Consider the following 23,290-nt stretch of genomic DNA (forward strand, 5'->3'; position numbering starts at 1 on the left):
AGAGAGTTGATCTGAAAGCATAACTTTTCAATAAGAACAACCCTAAAAGGAGAGGAAATGGACTTTTTTCCAGGCTAACTATAGAAATTGGATTCATACTGTTAAGATTAACGATTGAAGGAAAAGGAAAACTCCAGCAACGCTCCTCAGCCAGCACGTTCAAATGATAAATTGCATTAAGGCATTGAAAGAAACAACAGCTGCAGTTAATGAAAAGCCAAATTTATCTAAATTTCTCCAGTTGATCAGTCAAAATCATCAGTATGGCTCTCACTCCATAATCACTTTTTTTTGTGGTGGTGGGGAGAGGGAGGACAAAGGGAGAAGATAGGCTTTTATTTTTCAAGATATACCTTCTGCAAAGGCAGAGACACTGGAGTTCATCTGTGGGTAGTTGTAGAGAATCCCTTTTTTCTTGATATCAATATCAGAAATATTCTCATTTTCGTGTTTCATTATTTATTTATTTAAATATATGTTTTCATTGTCAATAGTATTACAGATATCACTGTTAATCTTCCTTAGGAGAATGTGGTTGGCTCCTGGACCGAGGGAAGCTTACAGACATGGGCTGGAGGGAGGAAATCCAGAAGGAGGATTGTGATGATAATGATACAAATCTGAAATTCTTTCCAAAACATGATTATGTCCGGGGAGATGTTTCATTATTGCAACACCTGTGAAGGAGAATTGGTATTGTCTGTGGCTATTTTAAGCAGAAGAAGAGTCAAGTTTGGGAGATCCAAGTGACTTGCCTGCCCAAGGTCCACTAATAAGCCCCTCTAAGAGATGGGGATAGAGGAAGAGGTCTATAGTCCTCTCCAAATGCTTTACTGGAAAACAGAACACATTCCCTGTGCCTCTCATGCCTATAGGGTGAAATCAGGAATAGCCTGTGGAGAGGAAACCTCTCGGAGAAGCTGCCATCACAGGCTGCTAGGGGCCAGCTTCCCTCCGGCACAGAGCTCCGCACAGAGCCTGCGTGTGGTGTGGAATTCCATTAGAACAGACGCACCATATGTTTGTTTGCTGGTATTCAGTGGAACCTGAGGGAGGGCATAATGGATCTCTGTTACTAAACTGTGTGGAAGGCTTCCAGAGATTTAATAGTCTACCTCGAGGTGATAAACAGAGAGGGGCTCTTATGCTCCTTGCATAATCAGGGAGCCTTGGTGCTCTCAATGCGCCACCCTCTTCTCCCACACTCTTCAGGAAAAGTCTGTACATCCGGCACTCCTGGAGTCATTTAAAAAACGAAAATGGGGCAGGTGGGTGTGTGTGTGCCTTTCTCTCATCTTCCCTAGAGAAGATCTGTGGGATGAGATGACACTGATAGCTGGAGATTTTGAGAGGAGAGGGAAGGCATTCCTGTGACTCGGGTTCCCTACTTTTTGGCTGAGGTGGCCATTTACCAAGGCCATTGCTGTGAGGGTCACTATGGGTGATGGCTGGTGGCTTATGGAAGCCCAAGGTGAATGCCTGCTGGCACCACTCAACCACAAGGTTGTGGAATGGCCATGAAATTTTATTCCTTCCAGCAATTTTCTCACTGACGTGCTTTTAATTCATATGGTGTGGGAGAAGGCTGGAGAATATTCAGGGCAGAAACAGAAGCACAGGAGAACTTCGTTGGTATGTCTGCCAGAGGACAGAAGCACTTGGAAAGAGGCTCTCAAGGAGACCGAGCCTGTGAGCTCAGAAAGGGTGGGAACCACTGACTCTTAAGTGATTTCAAAGTCTAGAGCAGCAGTTCTCAACCTGTGGGTCGCGACCCCTTTGGCGGTCGAATGACCCTTTCACAGGGGTCGCCTAAGACCATCCTGCATATCAGATATTTACATTACGATTCATAACAGTAGCAACATTACAGTTATGAAGTAGCAACGAAAATAATTTTATGGTTGGGTCACAACATGAGGAACTGTATTTAAAGGGCCAGAAGGTTGAGAACCACTGGTCTAGAGGGAGGCAAGAGGGGATTGACTTGCAGAGTGGAGGTTATCAGCTCTTTTTCAACCCCATGGTTCTCTACCATCTACTTTCTATTCCAGCATTTTTAAACTAACAATTCTCATTGCTGCCCCGTTTACCTTCCTCTTTTGGACAGCCAAGTCCACAAATTAAATCCTACCATAAAAATAAAAGCCCTTGCCTTCAATATGGATGCAGCATTGCGTTAATATTGTTTGGTACCTCAAGTAATATTCAAAGGGGATGGGATGGTGAATACCTCAAACCTCTCTACATCCACCCTTCCAGAAACTTGCTTAAAGACCTGTGCATGGAATAAATCTTAATCTTGTATTATTCTTCTAATTCAAGGAAACTATGAGGTATTTATTTTTTCATGTATTCAGCATCTACTATGTGGCGAACGCTGTTCTGGGCACTGTGAGTATAGCAGTGAAGAAGGTGCTTGCCCTCAAGATGCCTTGTGGGAATGACATTAAAATAAACCGAAAGCCATGGTATTCAGTGTTAAGTATATGGCAGAATTTTCTTTTCCCCACCCCTTTGCTTAGACAGGGGACTCCAGAACTTGGGAGAGGATAACTGGGCGTGTTGCAATGTCAAGTTAAAGAGAGGGTTACCTAATGAAACGTAAGCTTGAAAAGGGGCAAATGCTATCTTAGGATTATGAAGTAAAACCATGTCAGACATAAGCCAAGCATGGGGCTTGGCATGCGTGTCTTGTCCAGACCTAATGAGCAAGTGTTGCCATGAGATTGGTTCCCCATGCAAGTGAAAGGTGCATCTGAAATTGTTTTAGGTACTTGAGAAGAACAAAGGAATCAAGTTCAAGCTGGGCCAGAGTGATGGACCAACTGCCCTGACCCCTGCGCTCCCCTCATCTTTCTCCCAGCATCAGAGGAGGAGCTGAAACTGTAATATTTGGCAGGCCCTGAATCTTACAAGGCAGGGAGGGGCCTGGGATGTATGATGCTGGAGGAACTGAGTCAACCTTGAGAATGGAAGCATCAGGGACTTCTGGAGCAAAGAAACTGGGAGGAGGGATGTCAGAAAATGTGGGTAGCTAGATTCTTTCTTTCACAATTTGCAGTACTCTGTAGTCGACTGCAGTCCTCATTTAGTTGTATGAAGTGTAAATATTTTCTCCTAGTTGGGGCTTATCTTTTTGCTATCATTATGGTGTCTTGATGGACAGAGGTTCTTAATTTTATTATAGTTAAATGTATCCATCTTTTTTGTTATGGCATTTGCACAACTATAATCATTTTTATATGTTGATTTTGTTTCCACTCTGTATAAACTGACTTCTACTTATGTATCTGAACAACAGTTTTATTCATTTTCCCCCAATATTTATGGTTTTTATCTCTTTACTGTACTAAGACCTGGGATATATTATTGAATATAATTGGTGATAGTGGATATCTTTGTCTTATTTTTAATCACAAAAAGAATAAATTCAACATTTCACTCTTAAGTGTGGTATATATATATAAAACATACACACATATGTTTCTTAAACAATTATTTTAAAATTTGTTAAGAAAGTTTTCCTCTTTCTATTTCACTGTTTTTATTTTACATCATTAAAGGGTTTTGAACTTTGGCAAATACTTTTTTTTTACAATTATTGAGATAATTACATGATTTTTCTCCTTTAATCTCTTAATGTGGTGGATTACATTAATTCATTTTTCTAATATTAAACCACTTGTACTGGGAGGTTAAACCCCATTTAGTTATACATTTTTTCAATATTTTGTTTAGTGATGCCTGTAATATTCTTTTCTTGACTCGTCCTTTCAAATTTTGATATCAAAGTTATGTTAGATTTCTGGTTTCTGTTCAGGGATTTATCAAAAGCTATCTATAAAAATAAAAGTGTAATATGCTAATTAGACCAGATGTCCTTCTGGACATCCTTCCAGGTCCCGGGTGCCAGAGGGAAGCCGGTGCCGGCAGCTGGGGGAAGGAAGGTCTACTCTTGCATGAATTTCATTAATTGGGCCTCTAGTATAGTATATAAAATGGTTAGAAAAAAACAGTACACCTCCACGAGATAAAGCAGTCATCAGATCCAGACTCAAATGTGACACAGATGTTGGAATCACCTGACAGGGATTTAAAATAAGTATAAATAATATTTTGAAGTTTCTAATAGAAAAGACAGTCAGTGTGCAAGATCAGATGGATAATTTCAGTAGGGAAGTGGAAATTATAAAAAAAAATCAAAGGAAATACTAGAAATGTAAAGCACAATAACAGAGATGATGAATGCATTTGTCAGGCTCATCAGTAGATTTGACATCGCTGAGGAAAGAATTAGTGAACTTAAAGCTAGGTCTAGAGAAATTACCCAGATTGAAAAAGAATGAGAAAAATTGAAAATAAGACAAAAACAGGACAGATTTTCCAAGAATTCTGGGACTATATCAAACATTCTAACATATGTATAATTTAAATTGAATTTTGGTGGGGGGAGAGGGAGAGACAGGATGAGAGAGAGAAAGAGAGAGAGAGAGAGAGAGAGAGAGAGAGAGAGAGAGAGAGAGAAGGAGAATGAAGAGGAAGAGAAATATTTGAAGAGATAATCATGCTACCTTTAAAGACAGAGTTAGGGAGTGTTATGGACTAGATTGTATCTCCCCTGTATTCAGATATTGGAGCCCTAACCCATCGTACCTCAGAATGTGACTATATTTGGAGTAGAACCTTAAAGAGGTTATTAATGTAAAATGAAGCTATTACAGTGGGCCTTAATCCAATCTGTCTGGTGTCCTTATAAGAAGAGGAGATTAGGACATACAAAGAGAGACACAGGGATGCATGCATGCACAGAACGACAACCATGTGAAGAAGCAGCAAGAGGGTGGTCATCTACAAGCTAAAGAGAGAGTCCTCAGGAGAAACCAACCCTGCTGGCACCTTAATTTTGAACTTCTAGCCTCCATAACTATGAGGAAACCAATTTCTGTTATTTAAGCCACCTAGCCTGTGGCATTTCATTATGCCAACCCTAGGAAACTAAATACAGGGTGTGTTCTGGAGGGTCTTGATTTTTCAGAAAATGTTTATCGACCCTGAATTCCTTTTCATTCTCCCCATGTGGAGTGCAATTTTCTTGATTACTCTTATTACCTGAAAGAGGCTCTGTGAACCCTGGTTTATTGCTGGCCTGCACCTCTTGACTTACATCCAGAGCTTATATAGGACATAGGTTGCAAATTCAAATGATATGTGGACCACTCAGTGAATGTACATGATTGAAGCAGGCAGGTAATTTAAGACACTTGATACCCTCTTAGCATATCTTTCCAATTTTGATAGGAACATAAATACAGAAAAATAGCTTTTACTGCAAGAAAAACAACAGCAAAGGTATATGATAATGGGAACTCGCACTGGGCCTCATTGTCAGGGGAACAATATGGAATGGTGGTGACTGAGGCAAACTGGATAGTTCATGCCTTGTCTCAAAGGAGCAGTTACTATTAGCTCAGATCATTGTTGCCTATTGGAGACCTGTTTTTCAGGAGAAGTCTGGAAACAGAGCATGTGAAATTTCTCATTTTGAATATGGTGGCAACTGATTCATTAAAAAAATGTAGAGGCAACAAAAGTTAGATGGACAATTATGACACATCAATTGTATATTTGCAAATTTTGCTGTAAACAGAGTTATTATTTTCATGTAGAGCTCTTAAAATTGCTTCATATAATTAGAGTACAACTGCAAAGACCAAGTCTTAGCTAGTTTAACAGCAAATTGACTGACAAATTATTAAACATATGGTGTTTGTTGTTTAAATAAAAAATGCTTATATGTTCTCCCCTTGTATTTTCTGTATGTGTTGTTTAAAATTGTTTTGGTTAGTAGATGATTTGGTTCAGAAAGTTGAGTCTCAATTTCTTTTTCTTTTACAGAAAAAATGTGCAAATTATTAAGAGTAATAAGTTTGAAGAACGAATATGCCCTATTTAAGCATCAATAAGTTGGGAACAATCTTATTTTCATTTCGGTAAGTGAAATTTCAGTTTTCTTTAAGCAACACAGCAAGAGAGGTTGTCATTTGTTAAGTGTGAAATGACAACCTGATGGGGCCCTGGGGGACAGATATCAAAGCTAACATGTGGGTCATATTCGCATGTTTTCTTTCATCATTGTCCTAAGAAACTGTAACTAATTTTCAACTGCATGTTAAATCCTGGCTGTGTATGTAAGAACAAGACTTCAATAAGTTTTTTAAGGGCTTCCTTCATTTTTGCAGAATTGCTTATAGAAAGGTATGAGATAATTTGCATTCTTAATTCTTTTTTGTGAGAGTCTTAGTTACATAATTTTACAAGATCTAATGTATTGAGAGTAAGAAGTAACTAATTCTTAGCTCTATTTTTACGAGGTGTGTGTGTGTGTGTGTGTGTGTGTGTGTATGTGTAAAAGAGTAGAGGCAGAAGAAAAGGAAGGAAACCTGGGATACAGTATTTAAGTTGCTTTATATTTAAAGTGGGTTTCTCACAGGCAACATACATATAGTTGTTGTCTATTTATCCATTCTGACAATCTCTGTCTTTTAATTGGTGTATTTAGACCACTCACATTTAAAGTGGTTATTGATATAGTTAGATTAATATCTACCATATTCATAACTGTTTTCTATTTGTTGTATTTTTGTTTTGTCCACCCTCCTAGTTTTTCTGCTTTCTCTGTTTTTAATCAAGCATTTATATGACTTTTTTTTAATCTCATCTCTTTGCATAGCAAATTAACTTCTTTAAAAATTTTTGTATGGTTAATCTAGAATTTGTAATATACATATTTAACTGTAAGTTTAACTAAGTCTACTTTCAAATAACACTATTTGACTTCATGTGCAGTGCAGGCATCTAATAACAGAATATTTTCAGTTCCTGAGATATAGTGTGTATTATTTCATTCAACAAATAAATTTAAAACAGATTCTATATGCAGATACTGTGCTAGTTTCTGAGAGCACATTGGTGAGTAACACTGTCACAGACCGCCCTCACAGGACTGATTTTCCAATGGGGAGACTGACATGAATAAAATGACCACACAGATATAGGTTTACAAATGCGGATCAGCTTTATGAAAACCTAATGCAGGGCTCTATAGGTCATGCTGAGAGTAACTCTAGAATCTTCTCCATTGGGAAAGTTCTCATTTCATTGGGCTCACAGATAGCCAGTGACTTTCCTGAAGATGAGAGAAAAAACTAGATGAATTCCTGGTCAAGGATTCTGAAAGTTTTCATTTCTGGACTGAAACCAGTTCTTGAGGGTCATGGGAGGTGCAATCTCTTTTCTTTTGACAGTTTCATGCCCACTGCCCTCCCACTCTCACCCCCTGCCAATGTAGGTGGAAGTAAGTTACTCTGGAAGTCGTCTTCTTTTTTCTTCCATCTCTTTCACATTCTCCCGAATTCTGAAATAACAAGTAGTGAGGGGAGGGTGGTAAGGAGGGGCTTCTAATGGAAATTGGGCACATGGTTTTGGGTGATTCCTTCTTCCATTTTGAGCTTGTTTCATATAATTTCCAGGATTCCGATACACTATTTCCAAATTGCTAGCATGACAGAATACTCACTTTAATGCAACTGTAAGAATAATACTATGTGTTTATTTTGTGTTAGAGCCACAGAAAGATACTGAGAAGTAGCAGGTATGAATGTCCTAGTCACCTAAGAGTGCAAAAAATGTCATCTTTATTTTCTGTAACTCACTTTCCTCTCATTTTGAGCTTGTATTATGTCTGACACAGGAAACTTAATCTTGTCATGTTAGGTACACCCCTTTCTTTCTTTGTCAAATTCAAGATGGTCTTTTCTTTAGGCCCTTCTTTCCCCTTTAAAAACATGCTAAGTTGGATAGGGACAGCCACCACCTGTCAGCTGGAAGGGAAAGTGTGATTGCTTTATCTTCATCTGTCTGCTACTATTCTGGCATCGTCGAGAGTCGCTTACCTCTTCTGACTTTTGAGTATGTCTTCCATCCACTCTAGCTTATATCCAATTCAAAATGGTTCCTTCTTGGATTCTGGTCTTTGTTCTCTGTCCCCACTACACCCATGGAAGAGGTCTCACTTTGGTTTCCACCATTATTCTGCTGTGCATTCTCTGGGCTGAGAGAGAGACATAACACCACAGGTGAAGGTAGTGGGGGAACTGACGCACATCGACTAATAGTGCATAGTATTGTGACCAGGGTAACTTCTTCAACTGTAATGGCTAAGAGAGTTTTTTTTTTTTAAAAATATATTTTATTGATTTTTTTTACAGAGAGGAATGGAGAGAGATAGAGAGCTAGAAACATCGATGAGAGAGAAACATTGATCAGCTGCCTCCTGCACATCTACTGGGGATGTGCCCGCAACCCAGGTACATGCCCTTGACCGGAATCGAACCTGGGACCTTTCAGTCCGCAGGCCGACGCTCTATCCACTGAGCCAAACCGGTTTCGGCGGCTAAGAGAGTTTTTAAAGAAGGCTTTGGTTTTATGGTTCAGGCTGATCTGTCTTAACATAACTTTTTGTGTGTGTTTGTTTCCTAAGAAACTAACTCAAGCCAGTGACCCGGCTAAGCAAGGAGACTTGCTTGGTAATGGTTAGGCTTAGGTGGGACAACAGGGCCAGGCAGAGCTGGTGTGAAATTTGCTCCTGATATTTGCTGGTTGCGTGTATTAGTCAAAGCTTCTTAACCTCCCTGACCCTCAGTTTCCTCATTTGTAATGGAGAGATGTGGAGTACCATGAAAATGCAATAGTGCCACAGAGAGTTGTGGCAAGGATGAAGTGAGATAATGCATGGGACATTATAACCACTTAATGCATGGTGGTTATAATTCTCCTCAAGGGTAAGGTTGCCATGGTGATGGCTGTAGCTTTATGAGTTGTAAATGGGCTCTGGAGCAGGGGGTAGTTCCTGGATCCTACTCTCCTCATTGCAGTCATGACACTTGTTTACTCCAAGGCTGACCTACTATGCTATACCTCTGCCTTTCCTTTCTCCCAACTCACAAGGCCTGCAGGGGTTAATAATCCTTAGTTGCACGGATTATTTCTAGTTGTTGAGATTTTGAAAAGGAAGTATCCTTTAAAATTGTCTGGGATTCTGTTGAATAAGTCAGTATTTTTCTTACCAGAGATTTTTAATCTTGCATCCAAGGGCCACTAAGGATGTTAGGCTGTCTGACTCCATGGAATGGTCAGCAAAAATTTGATATGAAAGCATATTTTCCTGAGGAGAAGACAACATTTTCTGCAGGTTCTCAAAGGTAACTGTGTCCTAGAAAAGGCTGAGGGCCTCTGTTCTCAAGGACATATCTGGTTTCCTTTGTGGTAGAAGTGAATACTGTCTGTTAAAAATCACCGCTTATGGGGAGAGCAGAACTCGAGGCAGATCTCCTGGTTTAGGTTCAGAAGCCAGGGGACAGGTGGAAGATGACTGTTTAGTGGCCAAAGTGTTTGTGGTTGGCTTCTCTTGTCCTTTAGAGTTTATTGGACAGTCATTCCTTCCCTCAGGAACAATTAAGGTCGCTCACATTTTATTTTTTACTTTTTTTGGTTAATCTTTACCCAAGGATATTTTTCCATTGATTTTTAGAGAGTGAAAGGGAGGCAGAGAGACAGAGAGAGAAACATCGATGTGAGAGAGGCACATTGATTGGTTGCCTCCTGCATGCACCCTGACCAGGGCGGGGGGGATGGAATCTGCAACCGAGGTATGTACTCTTGACAGGAATTGAACCTGGGACCCTTCAGTCTGTGGCCGATGCTCTATCCACTGAACCAAACCGGCTAGGGCAAAGTCTCTCACATTTCAAATGCAGTTCATTCAATGATGACCTCCTAGGACAGCATGGGTAGGGCAGGGAAAGAGGCAATTATTTAATGGACTTTAGAGCTGGAAGGAAACTTAAAAGTCACCTAATGTAATGCAAATGACACAAGGGAGGCCTGAATGGGTTAAGCGACTTGTCCAGCAAGTCAATGGCAAACTCAGGCTGAGGTCTGACTCTCCCTACCTCTCCTTGCCACTTTCGTTTCCTGAGCAAGTCCTCGTCGTCATTAGGTTCTGTGGTCACACAGATCATAAGTACTGGTTTTGGGTAAATGCACCGAAGTTTTGAAGAAGACATAGGGAACATACTGTGGAAGCAGGTGGGCTGGGACCATGTTTCATCAATACAATGGAAACTGCTGGAATTTAGAATATGCTGTTTTCCCCAGGATTAGAGTGTCTAACCTGGTTTGAACAGTTAACAATTGTAAAATGTTAGGTTAACTTCTGATTTACTCTTCATGTGTGTCTTTCTAAAGCTCTTTCTCTTTCTATTATAGATAGGAAAGGACTATATTGTATCAATTGTGTTGTATCCTGCTTTTTTCATTTATCATTATATCATGAAATGTCTTCTATGCCATTAAAAAAGCTTTTAAAAACATCACGTGTAATGGCCACTGATATGCTATTGCATGGCTGTACCATGACCCCAAATTAACTTAAACTTGACCCTGTGGCTGGGCGTGTATGTCCATGGATAAGTCTAAATAGTGCTATGGTGAACATCTCCACACATAAATCTTTATTCACACCCCTTATTACTTTCTTCAGGTAGAGAAGTGGAATTGAGCTACTCAGGCAAGAGGGATGACCTTTTCCAAATCTCTTGATACCTCCTGTCAAACTCAGAGACATTTAAATGTGAAGAAAAGGTCAGCGCAAAGGTTCTCCTCAAACTTCTTTTATGAGGCTGGCTTACCAAACCTGCTGACCCGAACCAGATTTTTTATAACTTTAACACATCTGAAACCTGATAATGACTAAAAATGGGAACTTATGTCTATGCTAGATGCTCTATGAGGTGATTTCCTGTTTATTAGGAAACTAATTACTGGGCACTGACTGTGTGCTGGAGACAGAGGGTAGTTTGGATAAACAGATGACAGGGGAAATAATTCCCTACACGATGGTGTGCTTGAATGCTAATGCTGTCTGCATGGAAACTCTGGCTTCCAGGCACCAGTTACGCTTTTAGTGAGGTTTCAGAAGCTGTTAGGATGAATTACCGTATTTATTTACAAAGTTTATTTCTTTGAGTATTTTCCCATTTTCTCTGACCCTTCCTCAATTTTGAAGAAGTTACATACTATACCTCTTCTTCCTTTTACACCGAGCATGTCAAACTCAAAGGCTAACATGAGCCAAATAAACAAGGTTTAAGTTTCTGTGGGCCACAAAATACCAAAAGCTTCAATCTTCATAGAAACGTAGGTTTATTTCGATAGAGACATGCTGAATACAAAGGGCTGAAATAAATGAGTAATTGTTAACATAAAATAACAGAACATTTTAATAAAAATTAATATTTTTTTCTTGAACATTAACTTACCAGACACTGAATAACTGCGCAAATTAATAAGTGTAACACAAGTAAAACTATTTTTCTTGTTCTCCGAAAGCGAAATATTTCCTGTTGCGCACACCAAACAAGTCAGTCCAAGACTAATGACGTGGCAATCGGCTGCTAAAATATTTGCTGCTAGATTTAGTGGAGAGAAAGGGTGTGCCTGTGCGTACGGTGCGTAAGGGAAATGAATGCAACACGATTATAGTAATCAGTCATTATCGAACGTGTAGTTCATTATTAATAACTAGAGGCCCGGTGCACAAAAATTTGTACACTCAGGGGGGTCCCTCAGCCCGGCCTGTGCCCTCTTGCAGTCTGGGACCCCTTGGAGGATGTCCACCTGCTGGCTTAGGCCCACTCCCTGGGGGATTGGGCCTAAGCTGGCAGTCAGACCTCCCTCTGGCAGCCCGGGAGCCCTCAGAGGATGTCCACTTGCCAGCAGGGAGCAGGCCTAAGCTACAGTCAGACATCCTTAGTGCTGCTGAGGAGGTGGGAGAGGCTCCCGCCACCACCTCTGTCTGGCAGCCATCAGCCTGGCTTGTGGCTGAGCAGAGCTCCCCCTTTGGGAGTGCACTGACCACCAGGGGGCAGCTCCTGCATTGAGCGTCTGCCCCCCTGGTGGTCAGTGTGTGTCATAGTGACCAGTCATTCCCAGTCGTTCTGCTGTTAGGGTCAATTTGCATATTACCTTTTTATTATATAGGATTATGTGTAACAGGATATTGTAAATTACAAAATTTTTATTAAAAAATTTTCTTATATACCATTATATTGGCTGGGCTGCAAAAATATTTGTTGTGGGTTGCATGCAGCCCGCGGGCCGCAAGTTTGACATGCTTGCTGTACACAATTTCCCCTATGGAAGGACGGGTTGCTGGGGACGGTATGGAAATATTTAGTTTAGTAAGAGGTATTTTCTTAAAAAGTATAATTGACCTTGTTTTTCGGGAAGAAAAGCTGCTTAATTTTAGTCATATCTCCATCTGCTTTTACCAAGGGCACAGAAGTTCTAGAAGGGAGAATGTTACACTTCTGGGTACAATAATTGGTCTCATGTCTTCACTTTGTTCTCTACAGAAAGTCAGGAAGCCTCCTCTTATGCACCTTACTGCCCCTTCCCATGTCCCTTTTCTTCTTGTCTAATGGCAAATCTATGACTTGGATGGGAAACAGACAATTATCCAGTTAAACATGACAGCTGTGGCCATAGAAAACATCTGTAACATGACAGCTGTTGAACAACAAACTATAGTTCATTCTGATAACGTCAGCCACAACCTACATTTAATAAAGTTTATGTTTCCATACCATTATTGTCTGAGGCTAAGAATACCAGGGATAAAGCAAGACAAGCCCGCCCTAACCAGTTTGGCTCAGTGGATAGAGCGTCGGCCTGTGGACTCAAGGGACCCAGGTTCGATTCTGGTCAAGGGCATGTACCTTGGCTGCGGGCACATCCCCAGTAGGGAGTGTGCAGGAGGCAGCTGATCGATGTTTCTCTCTCATCGATGTTTCTAACTCTCTATCCCTCTCCCTTCCTCTCTGTAAAAAATCAATAAAATATATTTTTTAAAAAAAAGCAAGACAAGCCTGAGTCACCATTTCCAGAAGTGATTAAACTTACTTAGCACGGAAATCAGGGCAATGGGCAAGCAAGTGGTGTTCAGATGAAATGCACCTTTGTCCTTGAGGTTAGGCATCCAGTCCAGTGTGTAAAACCCAATGTCTGTTGAAGAGAGGTACAGTCTTTTATTTTTTATTAAAAAAATTTTAAGTTTCCTCATCTAAGGGAAAGAAGAGCATGTGTCTTTAATTTATCTTTCTGTGTATCCTTTTGCGAGAGTCCTAGTTTTACTGAACACTTAGAATGCTTTCGCTCTAAAAGCAAAAACTTGTTTGAATAAGGGCTAATTTTTCAACATGTAGACAAAATATTTGAATAACTGGTGGAAATAATAAATTACCAGTATAAAGTGATTTCATTGCTCTTAAAAGCAAAAAAGCACCCTTGGGAATTTCAGGGAAATGACTCCATTTTCATATCATTCCCATAGTGGCCACTTGATCTCACTCTGGGGTGGACTGGGGAGTAAGTTTATTTTTTAATAAGTGAGCACCTCCATATTCTCTTTGGGAAAACAAGTGGAGGAGCGATTATTGGGGGAAAACAACCAAGATCTTTAAAAGCAATCATCACATCCTTGATGTCCTGCCTAACTTCATAGTTCTTGCCTTCAAACAAAACATGTTTGTAGGAGCTGCCTTGAAAGGCCATGCTGTTCTTTTTGAGGAGCTTAATGAGTGCTCATTATTTCGACCATTTGCACTTTCCTGTTTCTCAGAATCCAACTGCATAATCCAATTATGGTTTGTGGGTCTGGTTTGAGCCATGTTGGTCTTTGAGAGAGAGAGAGAACCATTTCTGGATCCAGAATGGATCTCTGGGGTCAGGCTGTTCAACTTAATCTTGGTGTAGGATGTACTGCCATTCTTCACTTAAGCCATTCTTCACGTAAGCTCTCTGGGCCTCAACTCCTCATTTGCACGAGTATCAGCCTCAGAGGTAATGAGCAGATTACATGAGATAATGCATGTGAAGTGGTCAGCATATAACAATGTCTGAATGCATGTGAACTTATGCTATCACACTGAAAACACGAACATCCTAATTGTTCTGGATTGGTGGACTAGCACTCGGTAGATGGGACCAATACATTTGCAATCCAGGTGTGGCTTTTTCTCTAACCTTCCACACATGCAAACCACAACTTATACACATTACTGAGTTTTCTTTTTCTGGTGCACAGAAATGTTCTCCATGATGCCTCTAGAGTAGGCTAAGAAGTTTATATTCTCTTTTAAGATGTTTTCCTTTTATCTGCCCAGTGATAATCGTTTCCTGTACTCTATCTGTGACATCATATTCAAAATATGTTAGTACTTGGTCTTTCTGGCCTCAAGCCAACATCGCTGGCCCAGAGTTTCTGAAATAAAAACATGGGTTTTACAAAATCATACTCAACCTTGGACATGCGTTGTGCTAAAGTAAATAAAGCTGGGCATTTGAAAACATACACTTCCCCTCTGAAGGTCTTACTTGACTCCTTAGGATGAAGCCCAAGTTCTCTCACATTTGCTGGCATTGATCTTTTTCTGATTAGCACTCACACCTATCCTTCCAAAGTTATCATGTTTTTTTGCCCCGGGGTCTCTGAACCTCATCCACTACTGGGCTTCATGGGTGGTTCCCAGTGCCTGGGATAAACACAATCTTATACTTATTTATGTGTTTGTTGTTGTTGTTGTTTATGTTTTTAAGAAACACTGTCTTTGGATTTTATTAGATTCTCAACATGGTCTTTGACCTAAGAAAGGTTCAAAATCTTTGTTTCTCCCATATAGGCATGCCTATTGTGGTCTGCAGTAACGTGCTTGCCTCTATGCCTGGATATTTTCTCACAATACTTAACACTTCCTGCTTCCCCAGTGCCCTTCCCTCTTGTTGCATCAGTGCTTTACATCAGCATCTGTTCTGTTACCACCTCCGCAATTCGTGGTTTCCTCCTATCACCTGAACAATAATCTTATCTCTCTTTTCAAATCAACTATCGTATTTACTCAAATTTATTTTAAATGTAAACTGGTGAGTAGGTAATAAAAAGGGATGCATATGAAAGTTTGAGAAGACTGTGACCTCAGAGAAAAAACTTCACTTACAGCAGAAATAAAAGCCAAAGACTAGTGATGTCAGAGCAGGGGAGAGAGAAATGGGTCTGGGCTGGCAATTCCTGTCCTGGGGGCAGAGAACAAGAGCCATTGGGAAGACGGTGGAAATGGGATGGGCAGTCAGGTATGGAGAGTCTGGCTAACATGTGGCAAAGGAGAGAAAGTGGGCACAGGGTAGGAGTGGGAAGGTGAGGAGATAGGTTACAGTTTCTGAGATGGATAGAGGGTGTTGGGTGAAGGATGGTGCATAGGGTGAGGCTGTAGATGAGAGAGGAGCTTTGGTGACTGCAAAAAAGATGGAGGTTGAAGAGAGAGAGTGGGGGTGGGTGAATACCGAGGCTGGAAGTGATACAGGCTGGAGGTTAAGATGAAAAGGGGCAGCATTTTATTGAAGAGGGTATGGGTAGGGGTGTGGGATGTCTCAAAAGGGAGGCTTGAGGGGTTGGGGGGATACTCTGAAATGCACAGAAGCAGCGTGTCTCATGGAGAGGGGATGTAAAGAGTGATAAATGGAGACCATCTTCTTGACATAGCAAATGTTTACCCTAATGATCTGTTCTTAAGTCTGGCACAGAAATCTGAAGTGCCAATATGAACATTGGCAAAGAGAGATAATAACGTGTTTACTCTACAAACAGTGATCGAAAGTGCCACGGTTTGGGTCAGATGGTGAAGAGGTACTTGGGCTACACTGGAGGGCTCCAGTAGGCTGGGAAGTGGTTCTCAAATTAGAGGGTGCACAGGAACCCTCTGGGGGTCTTGTTCCAACAGAGGTTCTGATTCAGCAGATCCTCATATCACCTGAACAATTATTTATCTTTTATCTCCCTTCAAAGGGCCCAAGGAAGTACATATCTGACAAGATCCGGGGTGGTGGTGCTGCTGTTGGTTGGGGACCACACTTTGAGAACCACTTGGCTAAGAAACCATTTAATGCCTTTTAGAGATTGATCCAAGTGCTCTTAAGTTTCTTTTGAACAATAAATCCCTGTGGTATAAAATGAGGTAAGTGAACATGCTCTTTTAACTCTAAAGTAATAGACAAATATAAAACATTTTAAATGTGAAATGGAAACATTTAAAATTGTTATTGATTCTCATCCATTCAATAGTGCAATAAAGAAAAGATTCATGTTTTCAGTCTGCCCTCTTGGTTTCCTGTTTTAATGTGGATCCTTAGCTTTGCTTTCCTCTGAGAAGCGATCATTTCAGATTCAGTCTCAAGTGGCCCCCATGGCATGAGGGAGGGGGACGCTAGGGGGAGAGCCGGGAAGATCTCCTTTCCCAGCCTTGGAAAGGAAGGGGGAATGGCCAGTGATGGAGGGGGAGGTTTTGCTGTTATGGAGCCAGGATGCTCTTCCAGGTTGACCGCCTGGTCATGGGGTGTCTCCTCTCTGCAGCCTCTGGCCTCATGCCATCCAGAAAGCTGAGATTCTCTGAAAGTGGAGTGGTGCCCTCTGCCTACCATGGCAGCTCCAGCCTTCTCCCTGCGTCTAGACCTGAGCTTGAAGCACAGGAAGGACACTTTGGGGGAAGAAAGGGCATATTGTCAGTGCTCGAAAAGAACAGGTTTGACGCCATCAGAAACCATTGCATCTCCTTGAGCATTTCTCATGATTAATCCACCCAATGCACACACTCTGATAGATGCTGGCAGGGTAAACAAAAAGCTTTTACATATTAGCATAAGTTTCCCATTTTTCCTTGTTCAGACTGGACAGAGTTTGTCCTTGCTCTTGATTAAGGATTCCAGGAATTGAGGCAACGATTAAGAGAGCTGTTTAATCATGAAGAGGGAAACAGTCCAATCGGCACCGAATATAAATAAGCAACGGAAAGGATGATGGATATTGACTTCTCAGCCCTCCTAGCTTCCAGCCATCAGCGACCTGTGTAAGCTGGTTGCTGTAGCTGTCCAGATTGGACGCTTTCCTTTGGAGGAAGGAGAAAAAAGAGATAACTGGGGCAAATCAGAGATTGAGTGCTTGGGTATAGAGTTGTCAGATAAACTCCCGGATGCCCAGTTCAATTTGAATTTCAGATAGACAGTGAACAGTTTGCTGTATCAGACATACTTATATCTCTGAAATTCAAATTTAGCTGGGCATCTCGTATTTTTATTGGCTAAATGTGGCCTCTCTCCTCAAGGGAAACTTTTCTGATTTGGGAGCAGACACAATATTTGAGGCTGAGTTACCACCCGTCCTGGCTCATGCCATCCAGAAGGTGGAGATTCTCTGAAAGTGGAACGATGCAGAGTCACAAGTGATATTTATAAATTTATGTTGCTCTTGAGAATTTAGATTCACGATCTTAGAAAAGGCGAAAAAAATCAAGGCTGGTGTTGGCAGAAAATCAAACGTGATTCTTTCTGGCCCTCTCAATGGCCGTCAGCTGATATTGTCAGTTGGACATAAACTATAACAGCGAGTAACAGACGCGCCACCTTTGGGTTTTCTGTGCTGCATTCAGCACTTCTTTGAACAATAATTATAATCTGTTGGGGGGAAATATCAATTTAAAGATCAAGTGCTTTCATAAAAAAGGTGATTACTCAGTATTTCCTACTTTGAACCAAAGCACACACCAAATTCATTGTTTCACTGTCTTTTGTGCAGCCCATATATGCTGAGAAATGGACCACTTAATTATATGATAATCTGTCTTCAGGGAGGATATGTGAACATGAATGGGGGCTGTCAAGAGAGATACATTGATTTACTTGTGATTATTAATCTATAGCTACAGCCATTACAGGTTACAAGTTGACTTTTAAAACAAATATCTAAAATATAAATTACTTTTACAATGCAAAATGGGCATTGTGGTGTGAAAGAACTCCGTGAGCTGAAAAATGGACACATTACATGAGTGGGGCTCCAGGCTAACACCATCCTTTTCCTTTCCTCTGGCTTTTAGTGATTAGTTAGTCTAGAAGAGGTCAGAGGGAGAGCCAGCCTCCTAATTGAATGGGGGGAAAAGGGGACAAAGGACATGCAGTTAACCTTTGTAACTGAATCACCAATTACAATAATAGAAAGGAATACCATGTTGCAGTGAATCAGGATTCTGGGAAAAATCTCATGGAGATTCCAGGCACCACGAGATCTAAAGATTGGAGAAATTAAGCATATGTAGTCAAAATTCCATTAATTTTTTTTAAGAGGGGGTTCAGAGTGCAGGAGAAAATTAAGATAGCAATGCTGGTGTGAGCTAAAGCTAGCTGGGAAGCTGGATTCAGCTACAGTGGCATGGGATGTAGATGATAAAGGCCTTTCTTCTAAAGGTTTAACTAGATGCAAGCAGCTCCAAGTGACACCTTTGGCAAACGATTCCAATGGCTTCCCAATGTTTGAGTTAAGCTTTAATTCTGTCTTTTATAACAAGTGATTATGTAGTGGCAAAGGACAGATAAAGAGAAACAAAACATTGAACAACTTGGTTAAGGTTACGTTATGTCTCTTGACCAAGGGGTCCAATTGGATGCTCGATCCTGAAGATAAGTTCATTGCTTCTGCTTCCAAGGACATCTAATGACATTGAACATCATATTCAGGAACATTTCTTAATATATAATGCCACCCCCCATCCTGTTCTTGATGGAATGAAAATAGTATTTGCCTGTGTTTCTATATGTCAAATAAATTAATTTCCCATCTCTATGAACATAGTCATAAATGCAACATTTTTGGAGGGGGAAAATTTGCCAAGGAGCAGGAAAGTCTCCTTACAAAGCTGAAAATATTTTTATGATTCAAGGATGAGCACCAAAGACACTAGAATAGTTCATTCTGTGAAGATTACCAAAAAATCCTTGTTTTGAAATCCCCGTGCCCGCGATTGCATCATGCTAGGCGAGGCATCGACCTTTGCAAACAATAGATAGACATTTGCTCTTCTCGAACTCCACTGCCTGGTTTCGCAGGCCTTTTTATTTTTATTTTATTTTATTTTTTTTGCCTCTCTTGGCTCTGAGTGGCTGCAACACATGGTAAATCTTTAACTTCAAGTGTCCTTCTGTGGTGACCAACTAAAATATTAGCAAAATAAATGTTTTATGGGAAAATGTTGGCAGGAGCCCCAACAGAAACAGGTGGTATTGGGTTATTTCAATATAATGTAATGATACAGCCAGGTTTCCATCTGGACAGCATGTGGTTGGGTCTGCTCAGAGAGTATCAAAGAGTGTGAGTATGCACTGGGGAAGCCGGGGGCTCACCAGTGTGCAGCTCGATGGCTACTTTACAAAATAATAGTCTGGGTTTCAGGTCCTCTGGGTTAAATATTTTTACTGTCAAAATATGAATTTCTTCATAAAATATTAAAGGCGAAGCAAACCTCTGACATGCAATACCGAGCCGTATAATTATAAGGCAGTTCCTGGAAACCAAAGAGAGCGTGCATGAAAGCGAGGCGTTCATTATAAAAGAGTTCATTACCCTGGGAAGCCAAGACATGTTTTGGAGGGAGCCTCAGAACAGAGAAGCTTTTTAGCAAGGCTTCCTCTACAATGAAAACAAGGCTCAGCCTGGTTGGTAAGAATGCAATTAGAAAATAAAGAGAAAATGGGATTAGTTGACTGCTCAGGGCCTGATCGTGATCCAAAGCTAAAGAGATGTAGCCTTAATTTACCACCAGGGAAGAGTCTCTCTCCCTCTTCCATAAAATTCCTGCTTCAGGCACTTCAAAACACATGGAATTAGGAACACTTGGAACATTTGGTTTTGCACTCAACTCTCCTCACTGTATATTCATGCTAAGCTCGATAATAAACTCTTGGCTCAATAACTCCCTATATATATCCCAGAGAGAGGCATCAAATTATGGCTATGTGCAGAGGTAGATCCTCTTCAGAGGCAGAGAGACCTCACTCCCTGGCTCTCTCAACTCTAGCCAGAGGAAGGAGATGGGAATATGCACACGGGGAGTAAGCAATTTGGAAGTGGCCTGCAATCGCCTTGAAGCTGACTGGAAGACTCGGGAAGTCATGGGCACCATCTGCCAAAATGAAGAAGCCACTTGGACCCCAGGGTACTTGGCCAGGAAAGCCTGGCTGGCTTCTAGAGAATTCTTTGCAGCCATTAGTTGATTGTGCAGCAGACATGGAAACATTGTAAGCAAAGGCCTAGATAGGAAATCTGAGGCTTGATGGGTAAAAGTGATGGAACCGTGAAGGCTCAGAAAGAAGAGATAATGAAGCCAAGCACTTAATGATAATGCCCTCATGCCACTGGCACCCAGTGTGGGGAATGCACGCAAGCAGCTCTTGCCTGTTATTCAGAGAGTGGGCTGCCCACATTCTCTGCTGCATTTTTCTAGGTTGTCAGAGAGACGGAGAAGAGACGGTGCCATGAGAGGCCTGGGGGCCCTGGATTCTGATTCTCTTACTCTGTGGGGCTGGATTGAGGCTAAGGAGAGAACGGTGCCCTAGGGAATAAGACAAGTTGTAGTGTGAGAACTGCATTACTTGGGGAAATGATTTATCCATCCAGAGCAGATCTGACATGAAAATAAAAGTGTATCTCAGTTCTTTCCAAAATGTGTTTGAACCTGTTATATGCACCATGGAACTTTGGCTCCTAGAAGGTGGTAGCAGACACAGTCTTCCTAGTTGAGGACTTTATGATGTAATGGGGGAGAGTGGATGCCCAGAGCGGAATTGGAGTTTGAGCTGATCAAGGGAAAAGACTGTCTTATTCTTCATTTCATACCTTCCTCCATCACATGGCATAGAGTAGACACAAAATTAATGCTGAACTGAACTAGGCTAGAAGACAGGTGATGGGGGTTGGTGGTTATCTGACTGTGTGTCTTAAAAGTGTCTTTGGGCCTCTGTGGTGGGTCTCAATTCCTCATGTGAAGAATGAAGAGTCAGATGATTGAATCTATGTCCCTCCAGCTCTCAGATCCTAGGACCTTAACTAACACAATGTAGAAAAGATAATATGTACACAGACGTGCCAATGATTACAGGAGTAAGTCTTACCATTCATGAGCATCTTCTGCGTTAGGGGATTTGAGCCTCACTGTAATTCTGTGAGGTCAGCAGCTTTGTCTCCATTTTACAGATGAGCGAACCCATTCTTTTGCTCAGGTTCACATAGCTGCTGAGCATTGGAATTGGGATTCTTCAAACCCAGCTAAGTCTAACTCCAAGTCCTGGGTTCTTTCCACTATATATGAAGCTGCCCCTCACCTCTGCGCAGAGGAAATATTAGAGTGGAGTGTAATGATTTAAGAGAGAGGTGGGGAGCTCCATAACCAAGATTTATGCCTCAGATTTAGCTGCTTGGCTTTTTTGCCAGGTTATTATTATTATTATTATCATTTTTGTCTTTAGAAATCATTTGAGATTGGGACAGCTTACTGAATTAATTACACAACCATTGAAAACTCTCTTAGCATATTACTAGAGTTCTCTCCCTCACTTCCCTTTTCTCAAGTCTAAGCTATCCAGGTCTCCAAGTGTAGCGACACTAGTTCTTCCCTAAAGAAAAATAAATACTTTAAGTCACAGAGTAAAACAAGTGATCTTCTCCAGGTAGGGAGGAGGCTGGAACAGAGACTGTGTTTTGCAGGTGGGGAGAGCCAAGGTGTTGATCTGTAGTTGCGCATCCCTCTTGCTCTGCTGTCGGCCTGTGGTGGCTCATACTGACAGACAGGAGGAGAAAGGGAGGCCAGGAGCTTTGTGGAGAAATGCAGTGACTTTGGCTCCCCTCGAGCTGTCACAGAGTTCTGTGCAGCATGGCTGATGTGAGGAAAGTTGCCTCACTAGTTCAGACTGTTGGGGAAATTGTCCAAACTATTTTTCAGTGTTGGGGTGACAACAAATCCAATGCAGATGTAGAATTTGGGGGGTCATTCTGAGATCTTATTGAAAACGTTGCTAATGTTTGATATTTATTGAGCACTTAATACATGCAAGGTCCTTTGCTAAGTGCTTTGCAGGTGAGAAAATTGAAGCTTTAGTAGGTTAGGTAATGGGCCTGAGGTCATAGGGGCAGGAGGGATGAATTTGAATCAGGCCTGTCTGACTCCAAAACCCACACTTTTAATCATTATTCTAGTTATAGCCCAAATATAATGCTGTATAAATAAAGTAGTGACTGCATAGTGAACCAGTGGAGTAAACTGGACTCACGAATAACCACTCAGAGTGGATTGGAAAGAACGTTCTTCTCATGATGGCAAAATAAATTTCAGATGGATTAAATATGCAGGCTATAAACAAAGGCGAAACACAAACCAGTAAGTATGATGGGAGGAAAAGTGGATGAATATAATAAATGATGATATGAGGCAGAGAAAGACTTTATAAAAATAAATGAAAGAAGGATAGGTTTGAAAGAAGGAGATTGGTAGGACTTATCTATAGGGCACTTTGGCAACATGTGTCAATGCTTTAAATTTGTTCACACCCTTGGTTGCAACAATTCTACATCTAGTAATTTGTCTCAGAAAAATTATACTGAATGGGAGCAATGACTTGCCTCTAAAGACAGGCATGGAAACAGTGTCTCTAATAGCAAGAAATTAGAAATAATCTGAATACTCACTGATAGAAGATGGGTTGCCCTAGCCAGTTTGACTCAGTGGATAAGCATCAGCCTGAGGACTGAGGGTCCTGGGTTAGATTCCGGTCAAGGGCAGTTGCCTGGGTTGCAGGCTCCGTCCTGGGCTCCGGTGGGGACACATGCGGAGGCAACCAATAGATGTGTTTCTCTCACATCGATATTACTCTGTCTTTCCCCACCCCTTCCACTCTCTCTCTCTAAAAAAAAATCAATGGAAAAATATCCTCAGGTAAATATTAACAACAGCGACAAAAAATAGAGGATGGCTTAAGGTAATATTTTTACTTCCATCTGAATGGTAAGAAATTTGATAGAATATTTTCCAGTCACTCAAAATAACTTTGTAGAAAAAAATTTAATGCCATGGAAAAATGTTCAATCTGTATTCCCTAGTGAAAAAGTGGGTTATAAAATGGTACACATTTCTTTTCTAAAAATCACCTATGAGGTACCTTTTCTAAAATGATTGGAAAAAGTGACACTAAAATGCTACTAGGGTCTAAATTTCTGATCAAGGAGATTATTATTTCTTCTTTTTAAAATCACTTTCAAATATTTCATATGTATTTTTTAATCCAGAGCAAAAGAGTATTA

This window comes from Myotis lucifugus, unplaced genomic scaffold (assembly GCF_000147115.1).
Source record: "Myotis lucifugus unplaced genomic scaffold, Myoluc2.0 scaffold_108, whole genome shotgun sequence".
Lineage (NCBI taxonomy): Eukaryota > Metazoa > Chordata > Mammalia > Chiroptera > Vespertilionidae > Myotis > Myotis lucifugus.